Source organism: Malus sylvestris, chromosome 13, assembly GCF_916048215.2.
Source record: "Malus sylvestris chromosome 13, drMalSylv7.2, whole genome shotgun sequence".
Classification (NCBI taxonomy): domain Eukaryota; kingdom Viridiplantae; phylum Streptophyta; class Magnoliopsida; order Rosales; family Rosaceae; genus Malus; species Malus sylvestris.
Window position 1 is genome coordinate 28,548,824 of NC_062272.1, and position 21,957 is coordinate 28,570,780.

General features: G+C 41.3%; 1 pseudogene; it reads left to right on the forward strand.

Moving 5' to 3' along the window:
- Positions 1–8,927: 8,927 nt before the first annotated feature.
- Positions 8,928–19,985, forward strand: LOC126597244 (peroxisomal membrane protein 13-like; annotated as a pseudogene).
- The last annotated feature ends 1,972 nt before the right edge of the window (positions 19,986–21,957 follow it).

Here is a 21,957-nt window from a genome sequence, read left to right on the forward strand (position 1 = left end):
GAGTTCTTTGAGTCTAGTTAAGTGTTTTTAGCCTCTTTTTATATATTTGAGTCAGTTTACAGTGTTTTAGCAATCCCTCCTAATCCCCGGTTTAAGAACGATCCCTACTTATCCATACTACAATTGTCAACAAGAGGGTTTAATTTGTGTGTTAAGTTAATTTTCGCATCAGGCAGTCTTGTCTTTTTTGGGAAATAATCCAGTGTCAGCTCCATGAATTTTGGGATTATTTTTTGCTCCACAAATGCCCCCACGTCAGCTAGGCTACTCACAAGAACGGGCAGGAGGTGTAGGAATCCAAACCTGCAATAGAGTTTGTGTACTAATTTGATGTAGATTCCCTTTCTGACTTGGAATTTAAATTCTTCTTGGAAATGGAATATAATTGCCACCAAAACCTATTTAGGTTTGCGTCAAGCAGAAGATTAAATAAATTTGGAAAGCAATTAAAACGCCGCAAGAAAGAGAGAAAGCCAAAGGATATTTATTCCCCTCCTCTACCAATCTTCTTCGCTTGCCGAGCAAAGATTTGTGTTCCATTCATTTGCTTCTTTTACAAGGTAAGAAAAAAAATTAATTTCTCTTTCTTCTGGATTTTTTGAAGTCTCGGGGCTTGAATTTTGGCTCTACGGAGGTTGAGGAGCTGGCAAAAAGTGGCAGATGTAGGGCTGCTCTGTTACTGCCGTGGCAGCCATGCTGCTGCAAGTGCGCAACGAGACATGGCTAGTTGGGGCCAAGTGCGGCTAAGTGCAATGGGCTCTTGCATAGAAGAGGAAGGTCAGCACAGGCTGGGCCTTCCACTCATCAACGTTGGGCTTGGGCCCGTACATTGGATGAAAGAGAGTGAATGAAGGAAGCGTAGGCCTCATTATGTGAGTAGGCTTGCAAGCCGTTGGGCCAGGCGAGATAAAGGGAAAGAGAGGGCAGCGCTGGGGTTCCTACCTCTGCCTTGCAAATTAAGTCGTTATGCCAAATTTCCCTTGCCCCGTTGTAGGATTTTTTTTCAAGCATGTCTTCCTCGAGCGACAAGAATGATCAATTCATCTCGCCATTATATCACTAGGGTCAGGTCTGCAAGTAAGTTAGGCTACTTCAAGGCTGCTCGCGTCAAGGTAGGTTCCAAAGAGCAGTTCAAAAACTTCGTCGAGATGTTTAAGCTCGCAATTTCGAATAGGGTTCACGTGAAGCAGGCCAAGGATGGTTGATGCCGTGAACTGTGTGGGTCTAGGAAAGCTATCAAGTTTCACCCCTATTACTTCGTGTTGGAGTTCACCTTTCCCATGCCTCGATTCTTCCAAGAGGTGATCTGCTCCATGAAGTGTGCTTCTGCTCAATGCGCTTTGAATGTGGTCTGGTTCCATAACTTAAGCAGGCTCTTTGACTTGGACCTAACTGCCAGCAAGTTTTGGTACTTATTTGACAAAGACAAAAGCCACATCGATGGTATTGGGCAGCTGAGGACCCACCATAGGTTATTCGATCACTCAAGTAAAGGTGATCATAACTGGGCCAGGGAAACCCTAGAGATTAGTGGAGAGTAGGAATTTGACTCTTCACCTATGCTGCACGTTCCAACTGCTTTCATTGATGGTAAGTAGGCTGCTTATTCTCTAAGTTGCACTTTTATTGAGCTGCCTTCTGATTTGTCCTCTTCTATTTATAAAGATTAAGAATTCGGTTCAACTTCCAAGGCTTCTCTAGACATAAAGAAGGTGTGCATTGCTTTGGGGATCCCTGCTAAATATCGCAAGGTGGGCCGCCCCTGATAGAGGAGATTAAGAGGATCAAGGGTGAGGCGTTTGCTCGTCCGATCGCTACCGTTGAGTCTGTTACTAGTGGAAACGGGAGAAAGAGATCTTTGTCGCTAGCATGAAAGCCGTCAGTAAAAAAGAAGCTGAAGACTTCCTCTGCTGCTTGCTAGGGTTCTTCTACTGTTTGGAGGCTCGTGATTAACTTAACTTCTTCCAAAGGGAAGAAAGAGGATATTGGATTTGAGCTTGTGAAGTATGCTGCTCCGAGGGTTGTTAGAACAGTTGTTGACAAGATTATGCAGCGGAGGAGTTCTATCGTGTCCCAAGTGCCTGGTTTTATTCCAAGACAACCTTCCATGTCAAAGTCCGAAGAGCAAAGATGATGATTCCATTACCAGCCCATCCTGTGTTGGAAATGTGCCCTAAAACCAATCATGTGATGATACTTTACGGACATTTCACATGTTAAACTAATTTAGTTTAATATCAAGGGCAAAAATTATTGTTTTAAGTCGTCTCATATAAATGTTATATGCTTAAACGATAAGTCCAAGGAATATGTAATTAGGAGAATGTAATTTAAACAAGTTAGATTTATGAGACCATTCTCGTTCGTATACATATCCTAAACGTTCCTGATCATAGGATTGCCAATTGGGCATTGACAGTCCGTTAAGATCAGTACGTGCTGTGTCTTCTCTCATGGAGAGTGACTGGTCTCGAGTCATTGGTGTGACTGACACCAAGACAAGTACGTAGGTGCTCAATAGCGAATGAGTCCACTGAACACGATCAACGAAGAGTTCTCATACTCATGTCACATGAGAACTTATGGTTGGGATAATGCAAAGTAATCCTTTGACCTGAGGCATCATAGTTGTCTTGTGGTTAGGTCCTTGATCTTTGATTATGTCAAAGTCACTCCATTCGCGGGTGTCCACGGCATAGTTGGGGTTAAGCCACTTAGTCATGGAGGCAAGTGAATGCGCAACAAGGGATCTCTAACCTTCAAACTGTTTAAGGGAGAATACTCTATGATATGATTAAGAATCTCTGGCCAGAGTATGAATGAGATTTAGGAAGTCATTCCAAATCACATTCAAGGTAATCATATAAGTAAATGAATCACATTGGATAGTAGACATGAATAAACTATCAAACTAAACAATGTGGTCAAGAGTATTGTATTAGAGAAAGACCGTATTGCATTGTAATCCTAAACTGAATAGGTTCTCCACCTCTTCTGATTAGCTTGGGTAACCATGATATGCTGCTACGTATCACTCATGGTTTGTGGAAGCCCTAAACGTGTATAAACACTAAAGGGAGAATTGAAAGTAAGTTTCAATTCACAATCGATTTGAAAGAGTTTTAATCGCCCACTGCCTCGCTAAAATGAACCTAATGGATCGTACACCGTGTAAGGTAGAGATTGAAGAAACAACGGAGATGAGTAAGAATAATTAAATGGTTTAATTATTTATGGCAAGGATTAATTAATATGTTAATTAATCAAACGAATAAGTTCGTTAAAGACCTCGGGATAGTATTGGACCTTAAGGCCCAATGAGCGTTGAACGTCAAGTCCATTGACTTAAGTTGTATGACAACTTAATGAATAATGATTCACAAAGGCCCAAATAGCCCAATAATACCCTAAGGCCGGCCATTTAGAGGAAGGGTAGTGAACTTGCTTTAATTACAAGTTTACCACTCCAATGAATAAAGGTATAAATATGACTTTATAGCCAAAATTCATTTAGGGTTTTTTTGAGGAAATTGGAGAGAACACAAAGCTCTCCTTTCTCTCTAAAGAGGCCGGCCACCCTTGGAGGGATTAGCTAGTAATCTTTCTCCTCCAATGTCACTAATCTCTTCTTCACATCTTACCTTGGTGTGGAGAATTAGAGGTTCTCAATTTTGGGAACTTGGAGAAACCTATTCCTCCATCCAAATCCATGGATCTAAGAAGCAAGGAATGAAGGCCCTCTCCTTGGGTGATTAGCCTTTGCTTATGCAAAGAGGAATCTACAAAGGTATAAATTTCTCAACTCACTTTGATTTGAGTTAAGTCTTGGTTCACCAATCTACTAGGCTTTGAATTTCATGGTTGATGTTTTGTTTTTGAGTGCATGCAAGCATGATTTCGCCTTTACTTTGTTAATTGCATGCTATAGATGTTGCTCAAATGAACATGTTTTTCATAAAATTTCCTTCATCCTGTAGGGAAGGAAATGCATGCCCGCATGAGCAGCTGTGATCAGCTTGCCAAATCAATCTGAGAGGGGTTTTCCAAGATCCATGCGCTGTTAAAGCCTGATTTGCTTGAGGACATAGAAGCATGTGCAAGTTTGTCAATTGCCTGAGCACGGTTGTTGAATTCAGTTTCTTTGTGAGGCATGAAACTCAATCATAGAGGGTTCCCTACTTGCTATGATGTAAAAATCTGAAGAAAAAAAAATGTGTTTAGAAGTTTATGGGTGGCAAAAGCCTTCTGATTTTGGAGATAAAGGGTATGGTGTATTTATAGGAGAAAATGAGGAAGTGGGCCAGCCCTCTAGGGTTTAGGGGTGGCCAGCCCTAGGGTGGATTTTGGGTAGGAATATTCCAATATTTGTGTACATAAATATTTTGGAGTAATTTCGTAAATATCCTAGAGAAATGAAATTAGGATTACTAACTTAAAAAAAGGTTTTCTCTGATTAGGAATATATTTATGATAAGAAAAAGGAATTATTCTAGTATAAATACCTTTGACTTTTCCTACGGGCAAGGATGCCTTGAGCAGTTGTTGATCTCTGCATGCTCTACCTCAGCTGCTCATGGTGAATAAGACTGCTCCATACTCATTTAATAGGAGTAGTCCTGTTTTTCTTGAGAAATAATCTACATTTCATCTCCATAATTTTTGAAATTATTTTTGGTTGCACAAAAAAGTAAGATCGACATTTTAGAAAGTTCATTAAAGATCACTATTCGTCTGTATTTCAAAAAAAAAAAAGCAAGTTTTTCAAAGCAGGTCAGAGCTGCTTCCACTTTTCCACTGGGAATGATCCTTGTAAGATCCCACATCGCCCAAGGGTGAGGATCCTGTAAGCCTTATATGTATATTCCCATCTCTACCTAGCACGAGGCCTTTTGGAAGGTCACTGGCTTCGGGTTCCATCGGAACTCCGTCGTTAAGCGAGTTCGCGCAAGAGCAATCCCATGATGGGTGACTCACTAGAAAGTTCTTGTGTGAGTTCTCAGAAAACAAAACCGTGAGGGAGTAGTTGTGGCCCGAAGCAGACAATATCGTGCTACGGTGGAGTCGAGCCTGGGATGTGGTGGGGGCCTAGACCAGGATGTGACAATCCTCAAGTTTGGAAAAAGTTGGAGTTTTTCATGTTTATTAAAACACAAATTTTATGCTGACCCAAAAAAAAAAAAAAAAAAAAAAAACCACACACATACACACACAAAAATTGTACTCTAACTTTTTTTCATCCATTCTTTCAAAAATATTTAACCACTATCAAACGGGTACTTAGATTCATAGTTTAGGAAATTCCCGTGCAAAAATCAGCCTACCTTAGAAAGTCCACCAAACATTAACCAGGACCGATTCGAGGTCACCATTGATTGACGTGGGGCCAACAACATTGACGTGGGGCTAACAGCATTGACGGTCTACTCTGCAATATGATCCTTCTCAGCACCAACAGAGTTAAGAAGTCGACAACTCATGATTCCAACAACAATCTCAGGACCCTATCTCAACTTATAAGCAGCAATAGAAATGTTATGACGCTTTCACTGCAAGCTATCCGGAGTTCAAGTTTTGATTGCCAACCAACCTTGTGGACAAGGTCTTTTGAAGGGGAGGGAAATGTTATGAACTATAAACAAAGTGATTTTCTTAATCACATTTTAATAAGTGAGTTAGTATTAAGCATAGGATTAGTTACAATTTAGTTATGCTTTTATTGTTGTGTACTGAAGGAGCCAGCTGGCTTAGTTTGTATGACTTCAAGAATTTTTTTTTAATAGAAAATATTATTCCAAAAAATAAGAGCACAGCTCCCTCTTCTCCATCACTCCCATCCTCCATTGTTATACCTTGCGGCAACAGGTCAAAGTTGAATAAGGTCATAACATTGTTAACATTGGTATCACCCATTGTCGATTCTGGTTTCCCTTCCATGCATGCCCAGACACACTACCACATCTCGTTTGACAGTCATGGAAGAGCGTATGGCTGCTCTCGAAGCTTCTTTTGTTTCCTTGCAGTCTTTCTTCTCTGATACTCTAGACGCTAAGCTCACGATCTACTTTAAGCAGTTTCTTCGTGAACAATCTTATGAGGGAAGGAATGGTGGTTCAACCTCAGATCCAGATCATCATCCAGCTCCGCTCATGGAGAATCTTCGAGATCCTAACGAAGGGCAGCTCATCCGCACTCCGCTACGCGAGATCTATGACGGTGTACACCACCATTGGCAAAACTTCCAACATCGCATCGAATTTCCCCGATTCACCAATGGAGATGATCCGATTGCTTGGATTTACAAGGCCGAGCAATTTTTCGCCTACTATGGCACTGCGAAGCATCAAAAAGTGGTGACAGTCTCTTTTCATTTGGAGGGCGAGGCGTTACAATGGTTTAGGTGGATGGATTTTTTGGTTACTACACCACGCTGGGATGATTTCACCACTACATTTTGCCATGAATTCGGACCTTCAGAGTTCGAAGATTGCACTGAATCTCTCTTCAAACTTCGTCAAACAGGTACTCTCAAGGATTATATAGCTGAGTTTCGTAAGCTTGCAAATCGAACTTCTGATGTGGTCCGATTCTATTTAAGAGTTGTTTCCTAGGTGGTTTGAATAAGGAATTAAGATTTGATGTGAAATTGCTACACCCTGCCACTGTCCATGAGGCTATTTCTATAGCTATTCAATTGGATACTAAGTATGCTGAACTTAAATCTGGTTCTCCAAAATCTTTCCCTAAGTATAAACCCCCCCTACAGCCTCCTACTCCCAATAATGCTGCACATCCTAGGTTTCCTAACTTACCACTTAAGAAACTTTCACCTGATGAAATTCAAAAAAAGAGGGAACGAGGTGACTGTTGGTTCTGTGATGAAAAGTGGGTTCGTGGTCACAAGTGTGGCCATAATCAATTATTGATGATCGATTTCTTAGGTACTAATGAGGAGATATTTAAACCACCTGATGATGTGTTGGCTAAGATACAACATATGGAACTTAGTCAATGTGCTTATTTTGGGACTCTATCCAAACACACACCTGAAACCATGAAAGTGGGGAGATTCATTGGCAGCCAAGCAGTGACAATCTTATTAGATTCTAGTAGTTCTCATAGTTTTTTGGATTCCAGATTGGTGAAACAAGTTGGTTGGAAATTGTAGGGCACCAAACATTTTGAAGTACTGGTGGCTAATGGTAGGAAGGTGAAGAGTCATGGGTGTTATAAGAAGGCTCCCATATCTTTGGGTGGTTATTCCTGTGCTCATACACTTTTTACTTTTCCTCTTGGTGGCTGTGATGCTGTTTTAGGTGTGGATTGGTTATCTACCATCAACCCTATACTTTAGGACTTCTAGCTTTTAACTATGGACTTCACAGTGAATGACCACTATTATACATTCTCCCATAGTAATACTCAACCACTACCTACTTTACAAGCCATATCTCTGCCCAATGTGGACAAAGAGTTTTCGAATTCTACTTTGGGTTTGTGCTCTACTCCTTGGATGGCTCTACAATGGAGGCTTCTGAGTTGACTCCCTCTCAGCTCCACGACTTGCAACAATTATTGCATGATTATGAGCCTTTATTTGAAGTTCCTACTTCTCTACCACCAATACAAGTGCATGACCATCACATTCCCTTCTTGCCAGGTTCTAAACCACCCAACATCTGACCCTACCATTATGGGCCTCTCCAAAAGTCTGAAATAGAAAAAGCAGTGGCTGAGTTGTTACAAGCAGGTTTTATCCATCCAACTCATAACCTTTTTTCTTGAATATTGCTTGTCTTGAAGAAGGAATGAGCTTAGAGGCTTTGTATGGATTACAAAGAGTTAAACTCTGTTACCATAAAAAATAAATATCCTATTCCTTTGATAGATGACTTGCTTGATAAGTTGTATGGGGCTCGGTTCTTTACTAAGCTTGATTTACGATCTAGTTACCACCAAATTAGGATGTGTGAAAAAGATATCGAGAAAACTGCTTTCCGTACCTATGAAGGACACTAAGAGTTCCTAATGATGCCTTTTGGACTCACAAATACTCTTGCCACATTTCAGAATCTAATGAATGATGTCTTTCGACCTTACTTAAGGAAATTTATACTTGTGTTCTTTGATGATATTCTCATCTAGAGCAAGTCTTGGGAGGATCACATCTCACATTTAAAAACAACATTCTAGGTACTCACACATCATAAGCTTTTTGTGAAGAAGCAAAAATGCTCTTTTGGCCAGTCCAAAGTTGAATATTTGGGACATGTGGGTGTAGCCATTGATCCCTCCAAGCTTCAAGCAATTGTTGACTGGCTTATACCTGCGAATGTAAAAGGGTTGAGGGGTTTCTTAAGCCTCACGGGTTAATGTCGGAAGTTCATTCCCGGTTATTGCAAAATTTGTCAACCCCTTTATGAGTTGACCAAAAAGGATGGATTTCATTGGAATTCTAGTGCTCAGGATGCTTTTCTTACACTCAAACAAGCTATGGTTTCTCCTCAAATCCTTGCATTGCCTGATTTTTCAGTACCCTTTGTCATTGAATGTGACGCATCCGGGAATGGCATAGGGGACAGTGTTGCAACAAAGGGGAAAACCTATTGCTTTTTGGAGCCAAGCACTTGGTCTCATGAACCAAGCACTCTCCCACATATGAGAGGGAGCTCAGCTCATTTTATAGACTTTTACTCCTTTAGTGCCAACTAGCATTTCAAACAGACTTCACTAACTATCAGGAATAAGCCTAAGAATCCAATATTAAACCCCTAATAGTTATTAAGCCAATCACTAAATCCGAAGTTCATAACAACAACCAAATATACGAAAAATAAATACAAAATAAAAGAAAATAATAATAAAAATAGTGAGAGAAAACGAAAGTGAAAAGTGGAACAATCTCCTCTTCTTCTATCGCCTGACGTGTTTCTGCATTTCCGATGGAGCCGAACCCCCAGCCCTCAGGTTGCAATCCCCAATTTTTCATTAATTTTGCAGCTAATCGGTTTAATTTCTCGTTATTCCTATTCAATTTCACGCTTTAATTTCTGGGTAGGCAGAAATTCGTTTTTTCTTCTGCATTGTTGTATGATTGTTAGGTTGGTAAGGAGGGTTTTGGGAGTTTTGGTTGATTGTTTGAGATATTGGAGTTTTGGGGATTTTTGGTTGTTGATTAGGGGTTTTTGATTGTTAATCAGGGATTGTAAGTTTCTGGGTTTGGGAATTGTTTTTGAGGTTAGGATATGTTTTGTTTCCCGAGAAAAATTGTGAAGAAGATGGAAGGAGTTCTAGTTTGGGATTTTTTTTATTTGTTCATTTTTATTGCCCTGCGTAAAGATTCACAAACACTTGACTGAATTACTCCGCTGCTGTGCTCGTTGGGTTAGTGTTAAGGGTTTTAATTGTGGTAGTGAGGTGATTCTCCGACGCAGTGATTGTATTAACAAAATGATGATTGATTACTGGAATTTTGGTGTTAGTGAATGATGATCTAGCTATTGAAATGATTGATAGCATGGTCGAGTAAATGGAGTACCAGATTATATCTGAGCATAAAATTATGTAGCTTTGCTTGTGCATGGCTAATATTCTCACTAGAGCTATCATTAAAGGTTTTCTTCACTGAGTATTCAGAACTCGTGGACTGCCTTTCACGTTTGGTGTAACCCCTTGACTCATTGTGTCCCCTTGCTGCATATAACCACAGCATTAAATATAATGCTTACACTCACTTCTTTGTACCAAGTGTGGTCTAAAATTTCAATATATTTGTTCATGGAACATACCCCTATTCATCCGCAATCAGTTGTGATTTAAATTTATGAGATAGCAAGATTTTTATGAAAACTAGGATGATTTCTTTTATTTTGTTATTAAATGTTTTGGCTTTTATAAGAACTTTGTTTGTGTAACTTAAACTTTTACTAACTTGGTAGATTGTGGTTAAGCTCATGTGTTGGTTATGTTTTTGATTTGGAAATTGAGTTACATTGTGTCCAATATTGCAGCTAACGGTCCTCCCCCAAAACCGTGGGAGAGAGCAAGTTCATCATCTGGTCCTACACCTTTCAAACCTCCATCAACTGGAAGCACAAGTGATGTGGTTGAGGCTTCAGGAACTGCTAAACCTGGAGAAATAGTTCCAAGTTCTGATAGAAATACCGCTGTTAATAGAAATGCTCTTGCTAGGCCGGTTCCCTTTCCCTCAAGGCTTTGGGAGCAAAACTATGGAAGCAACACCAACTATGGAGGTTAGTGTTAACATGATCTTCTCCGTCCTTTTATTTTGGCTTTCCAAATTACTTTATTGGCTTTATAACATTAATTTTTGTTTGTTCATTAATTTTACCTGTCCCAGGCTATGGTTCTACTATGAACTATAACTTAGGTTACGGTTCCGGAATATCTGGAGTGTCTTGAATGTACGGTTCATATGGTGGAAGTGGAGGATTATACGGTGGGGAGATGTATGGCAACAACAGTATGTATAGGGGTGGGTATGGAAGTGGTGGGCTTTATGGATCTTCTGGGATGTATGGAGGTGGAATGTACAACAGTAGTTTAGGAGCCCCGGTGGGTGGTTATGGAATGGGCATGGGTGGTCCTTATGGAGGTCAAGATCCAAATGATCAATATGGTCCTCCTCCATCTCCACCGGGGTTTTGGATTTCAGTACTTCGGGTGGTAAGCATCTGCTGTTTTTCTTGTTTATAGTTTCATATTGGATGGACGAAAAATGCATAAACATAATTGCATTTTAAAATTAGTTAGGCATAATAAACTATGAAGCTTTCTAACTGGCTAAGATGCGACAAAATGAGAACAATATAGAATTGTGTATTTCGGTTTACCTTGATTCGTGGAGCCAGCTCATGTGGCATTTATAATTCTCTTTTGGGATGGGAATTGATAGAACAAGAAGAGGATGTGCTTTTAACACCCTCTATAATATTATCAACAACAACAACAACAAAGCTTTTTCCCACTAAGTGGGGTCGGCTATATGAATCCTAGAACGCTGTTGCGCTCGGTTTTGTGTCATGTCCTCCGTTAGATCCAAGTACTCTAAGTCTTTTCTTAGGGTCTCTTCCAAAGTTTTCCTAGGTCTTCCTCTACCCCTTCGGCCCTGAACCTCTGTCCCGTGGTCACATCTTCGAACCGGAGCGTCAGTAGGCTTTCTTTGCACATGTCCAAACCACCGTAACCGATTTTCTCTCCTCTTTCCTTCAATTTCGGTTACTCCTACTTTACCTCGGATATCCTCATTCCTAATCTTATCCATTCTCGTGTGCCCACACATCCAACGAAGCATCCTCATCTCCACTACACCTACGTGTTGATGCTTCACCGCCCAACATTCTATGCCATACAGCATTGCCGGCCTTATTGCCGTCTTATAAAATTTTCCCTTGAGCTTCAGTGGCCTACGACGGTCACACAACACGCCGGATGCACTCTTCCACTTCATCCATCCAGCTTGTATTCTATGGGTGAGATCTCCATCAAATTCTCCGTTCTTTTGCAAGATAGATCCTAGGTAGCGAAAACGGTCGCTCTTTGGTATTTCCTGATCTCCGATCCTCACCCCTAACTCATTTTGGCCTCCGTTTGCAATGAACTTGCACTCCATATATTTTGTCTTTGATCGGCTTAGGCGAGGACCTTTAGATTCCAACACTTCTCTCCAAGGGTTAAGCTTCGCGTTTACCCCTTCCTGAGTTTCATCTATCAACTCTATATCGTTTGCGAAAAGCATACACCAAAGAATATCATCTTAAATATTAAGTTTGTGATCTTCGCTAGATTGCTCCGGTCATTAGTGTGGATAAGTATGTAAATGGATAGAGACAGGAAGCAAACACAAGATGTACGTGGTTCACCCAGATTGGCTACGTCCACGGAGTAAAGGAGTTCTCATTAATTGTGAAGGGTTTACACAGTATATAGGTTCAAGCTCTCCTTTAGTGAGTACAAGTGAATGATTTAGTACAAATGACATTAGGAAATATTGTGGAAGAATGATCTCGTAATCACGAAACTTTTAAGTACTGAAGTGTGGTATCGTCTTCACTTGCCTTATCTGTCTCATAGGTAGATGTGACATCTTCTTTGGAAGTACTCTTCCTCCCTCCAGGGGTGGTATCTTTAACTGGTGGAGATGCACAAGGTAATGTATCAATTTCACTTGACGCTTACTTGTAGTTTCAGGCTTGGTCAAGCGCGATACAAACCATGTAGTAGGAGTCCCCCAAGTCGCCGAGCTAGGGGATCTGCTGAAAGAGGTGACAGACAAGGTAAGCAATCAGAGCTCCAAGCAATCAGTCCCAGATTAGAAGTTTGATTTCGAGTTCTGGCTGATTGTTATCCTTCTCCTTATCTTGCAGGTAGCATGAAGGATAAAAAGGAGAAAAGGAGAAAAGGTGATATGAGATACTTTTGCTTTTGAAGAAGTAACTTTCCACAGGCTTATTCTTGAACTGGGCTGGAGGGTTTTCTTGTTTCCGCCAGAGTATAAGGCCGACTGAAGAATTTGAGGGTCAAAACAAGTCCATCAAATCTAGAGTACATTCGACCCTGCTGATATGGGATACTTTTGCTGTTGACAAAGTAGTGGATGTATCGGCACGTGTTCTGTTGCGCTTATCTCCACATGCTTCCTTGTATCCTTCTCACTTGCCCTATTTGTTCCTCAGGAAGATGTGGTATCTTCTCGGGAAGCATAAGATGTTGAAGATGAGTACTCGAGAGCAATGGGGTTCCAGGCAATCAGTTCCGGACTAGAAGCTTGATTCCAAGTGCTGATTGATTGCTCTCTTTCTCATTGTCTTGCAGGTAAGAACAAGGCCAAAGGAAAAGACAGGAAAAAAGCATGATATGGGATACTTTTACTTTTAACCCTGATGATATGAGATATTCTTGCTCTAGTGTAGCTTGTTTGCAGAGGTATTCTCGGGGGGAAAGAAAGCTGAGTATTTCGAGAGGCTTCGTTGGGAGTGCCCTCTCAGATATGAGGAAGGGTTGAGCATTTTTGCAGGTCTGCCTGTCCGTTGAGAATGGAGATCGACATATATAGGAGTCTCCCTAACAAGGAGTAATACTATTCTTTTACCCTGCTTGGTCATAGTACGGTAGTGGGAGCTGCCAGCTTCACGTGTTTTAACTCTGTCAGAGCACTTTAAAAAAGTGGTCTGTGGTATCTGGAAAGCTGATGTTACGTGTGAAGATTACAGACAAGCTTTATCCAAGGAGATCTTACAGACAAGCTTTATCTAAGGGGCTCTTGAAGTTGAGAAAGCGGTGTCTCTTCGGTTTTCGAACAAGCAATCCTGTCGGGGATCTGTCTCTCGAGATTCGGAGAACGGTGCCTCTTCGATTTTTGAGAAAGCAATCCTGCTAGGAGTCTGGCTCTCGAGATTCGGAGAGCGGTGTCTCATCGCTTTTTGAGAAAGTAATCATGTTGGGAGTCTGGCTCTCGAGATTTGGAGGACGGTGCCTCTTCGATCTTGAAGCAAGCAATCTTGTTGGGAGTGTTTTCTCGAATGTGAGTAAAGGTTAGGCCTGTTTGCTAGTCTACCTTGCCACGGAGCACAGAGGTTGACCCACAGGGACTTTCCAATTATCCAGCAATGGTCCTGTTCCTTTACCCTTGTGGGTAATAATATGGTAGCTAGACCTTCAAAATTTATGTGTCTAAACTTTGTTAATGTTGTTTCTTTGCTATTCTTTTACCCTTCTTGGTCATAGCGATGTAATGGGAGCTGCAAGCTTCACGTGTCTAAACTTTGTTAGAGATTTTTGGCTAAGTTATCTGTGGTACCCGTGAGCTGATGTTGCATGTGGAAAGTGAATGATTGAACAGTAACATTCACGTGCTTTCTACTTCACTAGAAATCTTCGACAGAATGCCCATAATTTCCGCAAAGTTGAGTGTGCATGTGACAGGTGCTGACAAGGCTGAAAAAGCAGGTGTCTCTTCGATTTCTGAGATCGGCCCTCGTGGTCTCTGAGCAGCCCAGCTTTTGAGAAAGCAAGCGCCTCTTCGATTTCTGTGATCGACCTTCGTGGTCTTTGAGCAGCCCAGCTTTTGAGAAAGCAAACGCCTCTTCGATTCCTGAGATCGGCCCTCGTGGTCTCTGAGAAGCCCAGCTTTTCAGAAAGCAAACGTCTTTTCGATTTCTGAGCAGGCGCCTCTTCGATTTCTGAAGCTCCATCGAGTGTGGATTTTTATAGAGGCTGGTATTAAGTTCCAAAGCACACTTGAATCTCCACCAGTAGAAGCTCCCTTCTTGCATTTCTAAGATCTTGATTTGTCTGACCTCTTTTCTCTTCAACACCTTTGAAAATGTATGGCCCCTCCGACCGTCGTTTTGACTTGAACCTTGTTGAAGAGGCAGCCACGCCTTCTCCAGACAACATATGGCGCCCATCCTTCTTATCCCCTACTGGTCCTCTTACCGTTGGGGATTCCGTGATGAAGAATGATATGACCGCTGCGGTGGTGGCCAGGAACCTTCTCACTCCCAAATATAACAAACTACTTTCCAAACGGTCTGATGAGTTGGCTGTTAAGGATTCTCTGGCTCTCAGTGTTCAGTGTGCAGGTTCTGTGTCTAATATGGCCCAACGTCTATTTGCTCGAACCCGCCAAGTTGAATCATTGGCGGCTGAAATGATGAGTCTCAAACAGGAGATTAAAGGGCTCAAGCATGAGAATAAACAGTTGCACCGGCTCGCTCATGACTATGCTACAAACATGAAGAGGAAGCTTGACCAGATGAAGGAATCTGATGGTCAGATTTTACATGATCATCAGAGGTTTGTGGGTTTGTTCCAAAGGCATTTATTGCCTTCGTCTTCTGGGGTTGTACCGTGTAATGAAGCTCCAAATGATCAACCTCTGATGCCTCCTCCTTCTAGGGTGCTGTCCAGTACTGAGGCTCCGAATGATCCCCCTCAGGTGCCTTCTCTTTCTGGGGCTCTGCGGACTGCGGAGACTTCTCCTAAGCAACCTTTATGAAGGCTCCCTCTTGTTTGTTTATTTTGACTCGTGTATATGTACATATTTGTAACTTCTTAGAGATATCAATAAATAAGCTTTGTTTCATTTCAACGTATTGTGTTAAATACACCAAAGCCTTATTCACTAAGTTCTTTGAATTTTTCTTTTGTTGAAGCTTGTATGTTGAAGCTTTGTGAATGAAGCATGTAGGTTGAGGTAGTGTTCCCTTAATTTCCCGAGTGGGGAAAACTTCTCGATTGGAGACTTGAAAAATCCAAGTCACTGAGTCGGGTCGGCTATATGAATCTTAGAACGCCATTGTGCTCGATCCTGTGTCATGTCCTCCGTTAGATCCAAGTACTCTAAGTCTTTTCTTAGAGTCTCTTCCAAAGTTTTCCTAGGTCTTCCTCTACCCCTTCGGCCCTGAACCTCTGTCCCGTAGTCGCCTCTTCTAACCGGAGCGTCAGTAGGCCTTCTTTGCACATGTCCAAACCACCGTAACCGATTTTCTCTCAGTTTTCCTTCAATTTCGGCTACTCCTACTTTACCTTGGATATCCTCATTCCTGATCATATCCTTTCTTGTGTGCCCACACATCCAACGAAGTATCCTCATCTCTGCTACACCAATTTTGTGTACGTGTTGGTGCTTCACCGCCCAACATTCTGTGCCATACAGCATCGCCGGCCTTATTACCGTCCTATAAAATTTTCCCTTAAGCTTCAGTGGCATACGACGATCACACAACACGCCGGATGCACTCTTCCACTTCATCCATCCAGCTTGTATTCTATGGTTGAGATCTCCATCTAATTCTTCGTTCTTTTGCAAGATAGATCCTAGGTAGCGAAAACGGTCGCTCTTTGGTATTTCCTGATCTCCGATCCTCACCCCTAACTCATTTTGGCCTCCATTTGCACTGAACTTGCACTCCATATATTCTATCTTTGATTGGCTTAGGCGAAGACCTTTAGATTCCAACACTTCTCTCCAAAGGTTAAGCTTCGCATTTACCCCTTCCTGAGTTTCATCTATCAACACTATATCGTCTGCGAAAAGCATACACCAAAGAATATCATCTTGAATATGTCATGTTAACTCATCCATTACCAACGCAAAAAGGTAAGGACTTAAGGATGAGCCTTGATGTAATCCTACAGTTATGGGGAAACTTTCGGTTTGTCCTTCATGAGTTCTTACGGCAGTCTTTGCTCCTTCATACATATCCTTTATAGCTTGGATATATGCTACTCGTACTCCTTTCTTCTCTAAAATCCTCCAAAGAATGTCTCTTGGGACCCTATCATACACTTTTTCCAAATCTATAAAGACCATGTGTAAATCCTTTTTCCCATCTCTATATCTTTCCATCAATCTTCGTAAGAGATAGATTGCCTCCATGGTTGAGCGCCCTGGCATGAACCCGAATTGGTTGTCCGAAACCCGTGTCTCTTGCCTCAATCTATGCTCAATGACTCTCTTCCAGAGCTTCATTGTATGACTCATTAGCTTAATACCCCTATAGTTCATGCAATTTTGGACGTCGCCCTTATTCTTGTAAATAGGCACCAAGGTGCTCTTTCGCCACTCGTTTGGCATCTTCTTCGTTTTCAAAATCCTATTGAAAAGGTCAGTGAGCCATGCTATACCTGTCTCTCCCAAGGCTTTCCACACTTCAATCGATATATCGTCTGGGCCCACTGCTTTTCTATGCTTCATCTTCTTCAAAGCTACAACCACTTCTTCCTTCCCGATTCGACGATAAAATGAGTAGTTTCTACACTCTTCTGAGTTACTCAACTCCCCTAAAGGAGTACTCCTTTCATGTCCTTCATTGAAAAGATTATGAAACTAACCTCTCCATCTGTCTTTGACCGCGTTCTCTATAGCAAGAACCTTTCCATCCTCATCCTTGATGCACCTCACTTGGTTTAGGTCCCTTGTCTTCTTTTCCCTTGCTCTAGCTAGTTTATAGATATCCAACTCTCCTTCTTTGGTATCTAATCGCTTATACATATCGTCATAAGCCGCTAACTTAGCTTCTCTCACAGCTTTCTTCGCCTCTTGCTTCACTCTTCTATACCTTTCACCATTTTCATCGGTCCTATCCTTGTATAAGGCTTTACAACATTCCTTCTTAGCCTTCACCTTTGTTTGTACCTCCTCATTCCACCACCAAGATTCCTTTTGGTGTGGAGCAAAGCCCTTGGACTCTCCTAATACCTCTTTTGCTACTTTTCGGATACAGCTAGCCATGGAATCCCACATTTGGCTAGCTTCCCCCTCTCTATCCCACACACACTGGGTGATTACTTGCTCTTTGAAAATGACTTGTTTTTCTCCTTTTAGATTCCACCATCTAGTCTTTGTGCACTTCCAAGTCTTGTTCTTTTTTCTCACTCTTTTGATATGTACATCCATCACCAACAAGCGATGTTGATTAGCCAAGCTCTCCCCCGGTATAACTTTGCAATCCTTACAAGTTATACGATCCCCTTTCCTCATTAGAAGAAAATCTATATGTGTTTTTGACGACCCACTCTTGTAGGTGATCACATGTTCTTCTCTCTTCTTAAAGAAGGTGTTGGCTAAGAAGAGATCATATGCCATTGCAAAATCCAAGATAGCTTCCCCATCCTCATTTCTCTCCCCAAAACCATGGCCACCATGAAAACCTCCATAGTTGCCTGTCTCCCTGCCCACGTGTCCATTTAAATCTCCTCCTATAAATAACTTCTCCGTCTGAGCAATTCCTTGCACCAAGTCTCCAAGGTCTTCCCAAAATTTCTCCTTCGAACTCGTATCCAACCCTACTTGAGGTGCGTACGCACTAATCACATTGATGAGTTCTTGTCCTATTACAATCTTGATTGCCATGATTCTATCTCCTACCCTCTTGACATCTACAACATCTTGTGTCAAGGTCTTGTCCACAATGATGCCAACACCGTTTCTCGTTCTATTTGTGCCCGAATACCAAAGCTTAAACCCTGAGTTTTCTAGATCCTTTGCCTTAAGACCAACCCACTTAGTTTCTTGTAGGCACATAATATTTATCCTTCTCCTCACCATAACTTCCACTACTTCCATAGATTTTCCCGTTAAGGTTCCTATATTCCACGTTCCTAAACGCATTCTACTCTCTTGACCTCTACCCTTCTGTCCTAGCTTCTTCACCATTCCCCGTCTAATAGGATCAAAGTACTTCTTTTATGTGTCCTGTGTAAAGTTGATAGGAGCATATGCTCCCAAACAACTTTGAGTGGAGTCGTTCGAAAAGAAGTTTCTATGGCCCCCTTGCTCATTTAACACTGCATCCGGGTGCCGATGGAGATACAGCGACCCTTGCTCACTTATCACTGTGCTCGGGCCACACAGCGCGCCACTTACGGGTGACGTCCTAGCTTTAGCGCGATTTCGTTCTGGATTCATTGTCATAAGGATTCGACGTAACTGTGGAGTGCCGGCTGTCGACTACCTGACGCCCTCCCCCTCCTCCTTTATCCGGGCTTGGGACCGGCAATGTAAGATAAACTTACATAGGCGGAGTTTATAATATTATCAACAAAAAAAAATTAATTAGAGTTTTTCAGAATTTTGATGACTTTCATGTGATGGCTTATTCTAAATTCTCTTGTGCAGATGCAAGGTGTGGTTAACTTTTTTGGTCGAATTGCAATTCTCATAGACCAAGCATTCCATGTGTTCATGTCTGCACTTCTTCAGGTTTTTCATCTGTCATTGTATTATTTAGGGAATTCCATCATTTTCAATTGCCCACAACACCTGCACAAATTTCACTACCTGAACTGTACTGTGTTGGTTTACAACATCTTGCCATCTTCCTATAGTACATGATATTAAAATGCAACTGTAAGAAGTCCAGTTTATAAGTTGCTGTATTTGCATGCAAGAGGAAATTGGAGAAAAGGTCGCTCAATTTTACCCCAATTGGAGCAATGGTCCCTCAACTAAAAATTTATGGCCATTGGTCCTTTCTCAAAACGTACAACTATGGTCCTTTTTGTCAACTCTGTCAGAACTTCCGTCAAAACAAGTCATGTTGAAAGAATCATTGCTACAATTGGATTAGAGTTGAGGGACAATTGCTCCAATTGGTTTAAAGTTGAGGAACCATTTCTCCAATTGGGTTAAACTTGAAGAACCATTTCTACAATTTTCTTATTTAGTTTTTCATATTTGACCCTTGATTCAGCCTGACGTACGTGGCACGTGACTCATTTTGACCGAAGTTGTAACGGAGTTGACAAAAATGACCATAGCTGCACGTTTTGACGAGTTAAGGGACCAAGGGTCATGGATTTTTAGTTGAGGAACTATTACTCCAATTGAGATAAAGTTGAAGGACGATTGTTATAATTTTCTCTTGCATGCAAAAAGAACATAAAGGTTCCAATAATTTATTAAATATGTGACTGATGTTTTAGGTCTTCCATATCCTCAATTCGTTTGGGTGGAATGGAATACTAATGACAGATTTGAGACTATTTGAAGACTTCGAGCTCGTTTATGCATTATTTAACTGTGACAATACTTTGATGCAGCTCTTTGATTGTTCCGGATTATTGTACGGAGAGCTAGCTAGATTTGTATTGAGTATACTGGTAGTTAAAACAAAACTCAAGGTTCGTCCTCCAGGTCTGAATGGGTTTAACGGACCCCATGGACCCTGCGGAGGAAACCAGAACTTCATTGAGGGTCCGAGACCTGCTCCTGGTGGTGGTTGGGACAATGTTTGGGAAAATGATACTGGTAAATGACGATACAAGTAGTGATATTTTGGCCGCCTGGTGAATCTTGCTTCCAATCAGGAAAATAGAAAGTAGATGTGGAGTCGTGTATTTTTGCAACTGATACTAAATTGTTTGTGGGTCATTAGATGAGCCAGTGAAAAATGGTATGACACCTATGTCTTGAATCTGAAATGTTTGTGTTTAATTATAAGTTGTGATTACATTTGATTACATTCTTAACATCCTGATTCTGCATCTCATTCTATCTTTGATCATCACAACATTAGTCTGATCCGGAAAACTATGAGTGGGTGTGGATTTGTCTGTGGGGTGGGGGATGAGCAGTCATTCGGTATAACCAGCGTTTTGTTTTCATATTACATATTCTAGTCTCCCTGAGCTATTGTGTAAAATTTACTTGGTACTGTCCAAATAATAATTTACTTGATGGTTGGTTGGTTGGTTGGTTCATTCGTTCGTTCATTCAGGTACTTTTGAGATAAACATTGTTGGCAGAACTTCACTCTATGGGACATTACTTGCACATAATTTCTATACATTTCGTTGGTCTCCTCATGCAGCTACAGAGATTATGCTATTGTGGACAGACAGGAGTCATGCAAGCACCTATGTAGCTTCAGTCATTTAGTTAAAGCTCAAATTTCCAAGATTTGATTGCTGCGTGGTCTTCTTCAATCAGTTTGATGACTTAAGTATGGGCAAGTCCATTTTATGTTCCTGACCTCATTGTATAACTAAGCTCCTTCAACAACTCGCACACCCTCACTCCTGCCAGCTGCAAGGTATTCGTTCCTAACAAGTGGTTTGCTTATTACACGCACCTTCTGGGTCTAGATGCAGCGAGTTTTCTGTATCCATTCCAGTATTACATTCGGGTTCATGTCTCTCATCCGAATTCCCATCGAACCTTCTTCTCATACCACTGCAGTCTACATAATCAGCTTGTGTGGAGTACATATGTTCAAGTCCCTCACTGTTATGATCAAATTAGAACCTGAAGTTCATTAATCCTCATCATATAAAAAGATTAGTCCTAAAAGATCAGATCTGACGTTCCTTGATCAAATTAGAACCTAATGTTTCTTGACCCCCACCATGTAAAAAGATCAGACCTAAAGTTTCTTGTTCCTCATTATGTAAAAAATCGGACCTGATGTTTCTTGATCCTCATTATATAAAAATATCAGATCTGAAGTTCTGTGATCAAAATTAAAACTATGAAGGTTCTTCAATCAATTGCATGGTACCACCACCACTCTACTCCAGGGCACTAGGTGGAGTCCTAACGACTCCTTTGCTGGATGACCATGCTTATTCCACAAAACACGCAAACTTATCCAGATATGGACACAATCAGATCATATAAGTCTTGGAGTCCCAGCAAACTAGGGATAGGCGTGTGCTGCAACTAATTAAAACTCTTAAGAAGATGTAATATCTACTTACTAGATATCATCTAAGATTCTCTTGGCTTATAAGGAGCATTCTATCCTAAAAAGGTTTATCTCCCACGATAGAAATACACCCATATAGATTTCAGCTACGGTAACGCAATGAATACACTTGAATTCTATTGCCCACTACTTAAGGCTAAAATTATTCACTAACTTGACCGTCGGAGAGTGTTTGGTTGGCACACCCTCCCTGGCCCTAAAGTTTGCTTACGGTTATTTTACTGTTTTACAGGTTGCTTAGGTTTACTTGAATTTGTGTTTAACCACCGCTTATAGATGTGTGCATATTTGGTTCCAACAATTGGTGCTTTCATTGAGAGAGAACCTATATTGCTCAGAAAGTTCAGTCAAGGACAAAAGCCCAACCATCCTTCCAGAAGAAGCCCACCGAGGGCACAATGGCATAACTACCATCGAGAAGATATGAGAAGATGTCATGGATATTTGTCTATCCCTATAGGTTGTTCGACACAATCCACTAGCCAAAGAGCCCCCTGGCTCGAAGATATAGAGTCATGCATCAAAGATCTCCAAGATGCAGTTTCTCGCTTTGAGAAGTTAGTGATTCAAAGGACAGAAATGATTGATCTAATGTTTGAAGAGTCACCCCGATGACCCTTCTCAAGAAGAACACCGTAGAAAAACCCTTCACAACTTCAACTAGGCACCAGTGTGGTCTTTAGGAATCATAAAGTTGGCCATCCAGGCCCAACCCTGCAACCACTTGGTA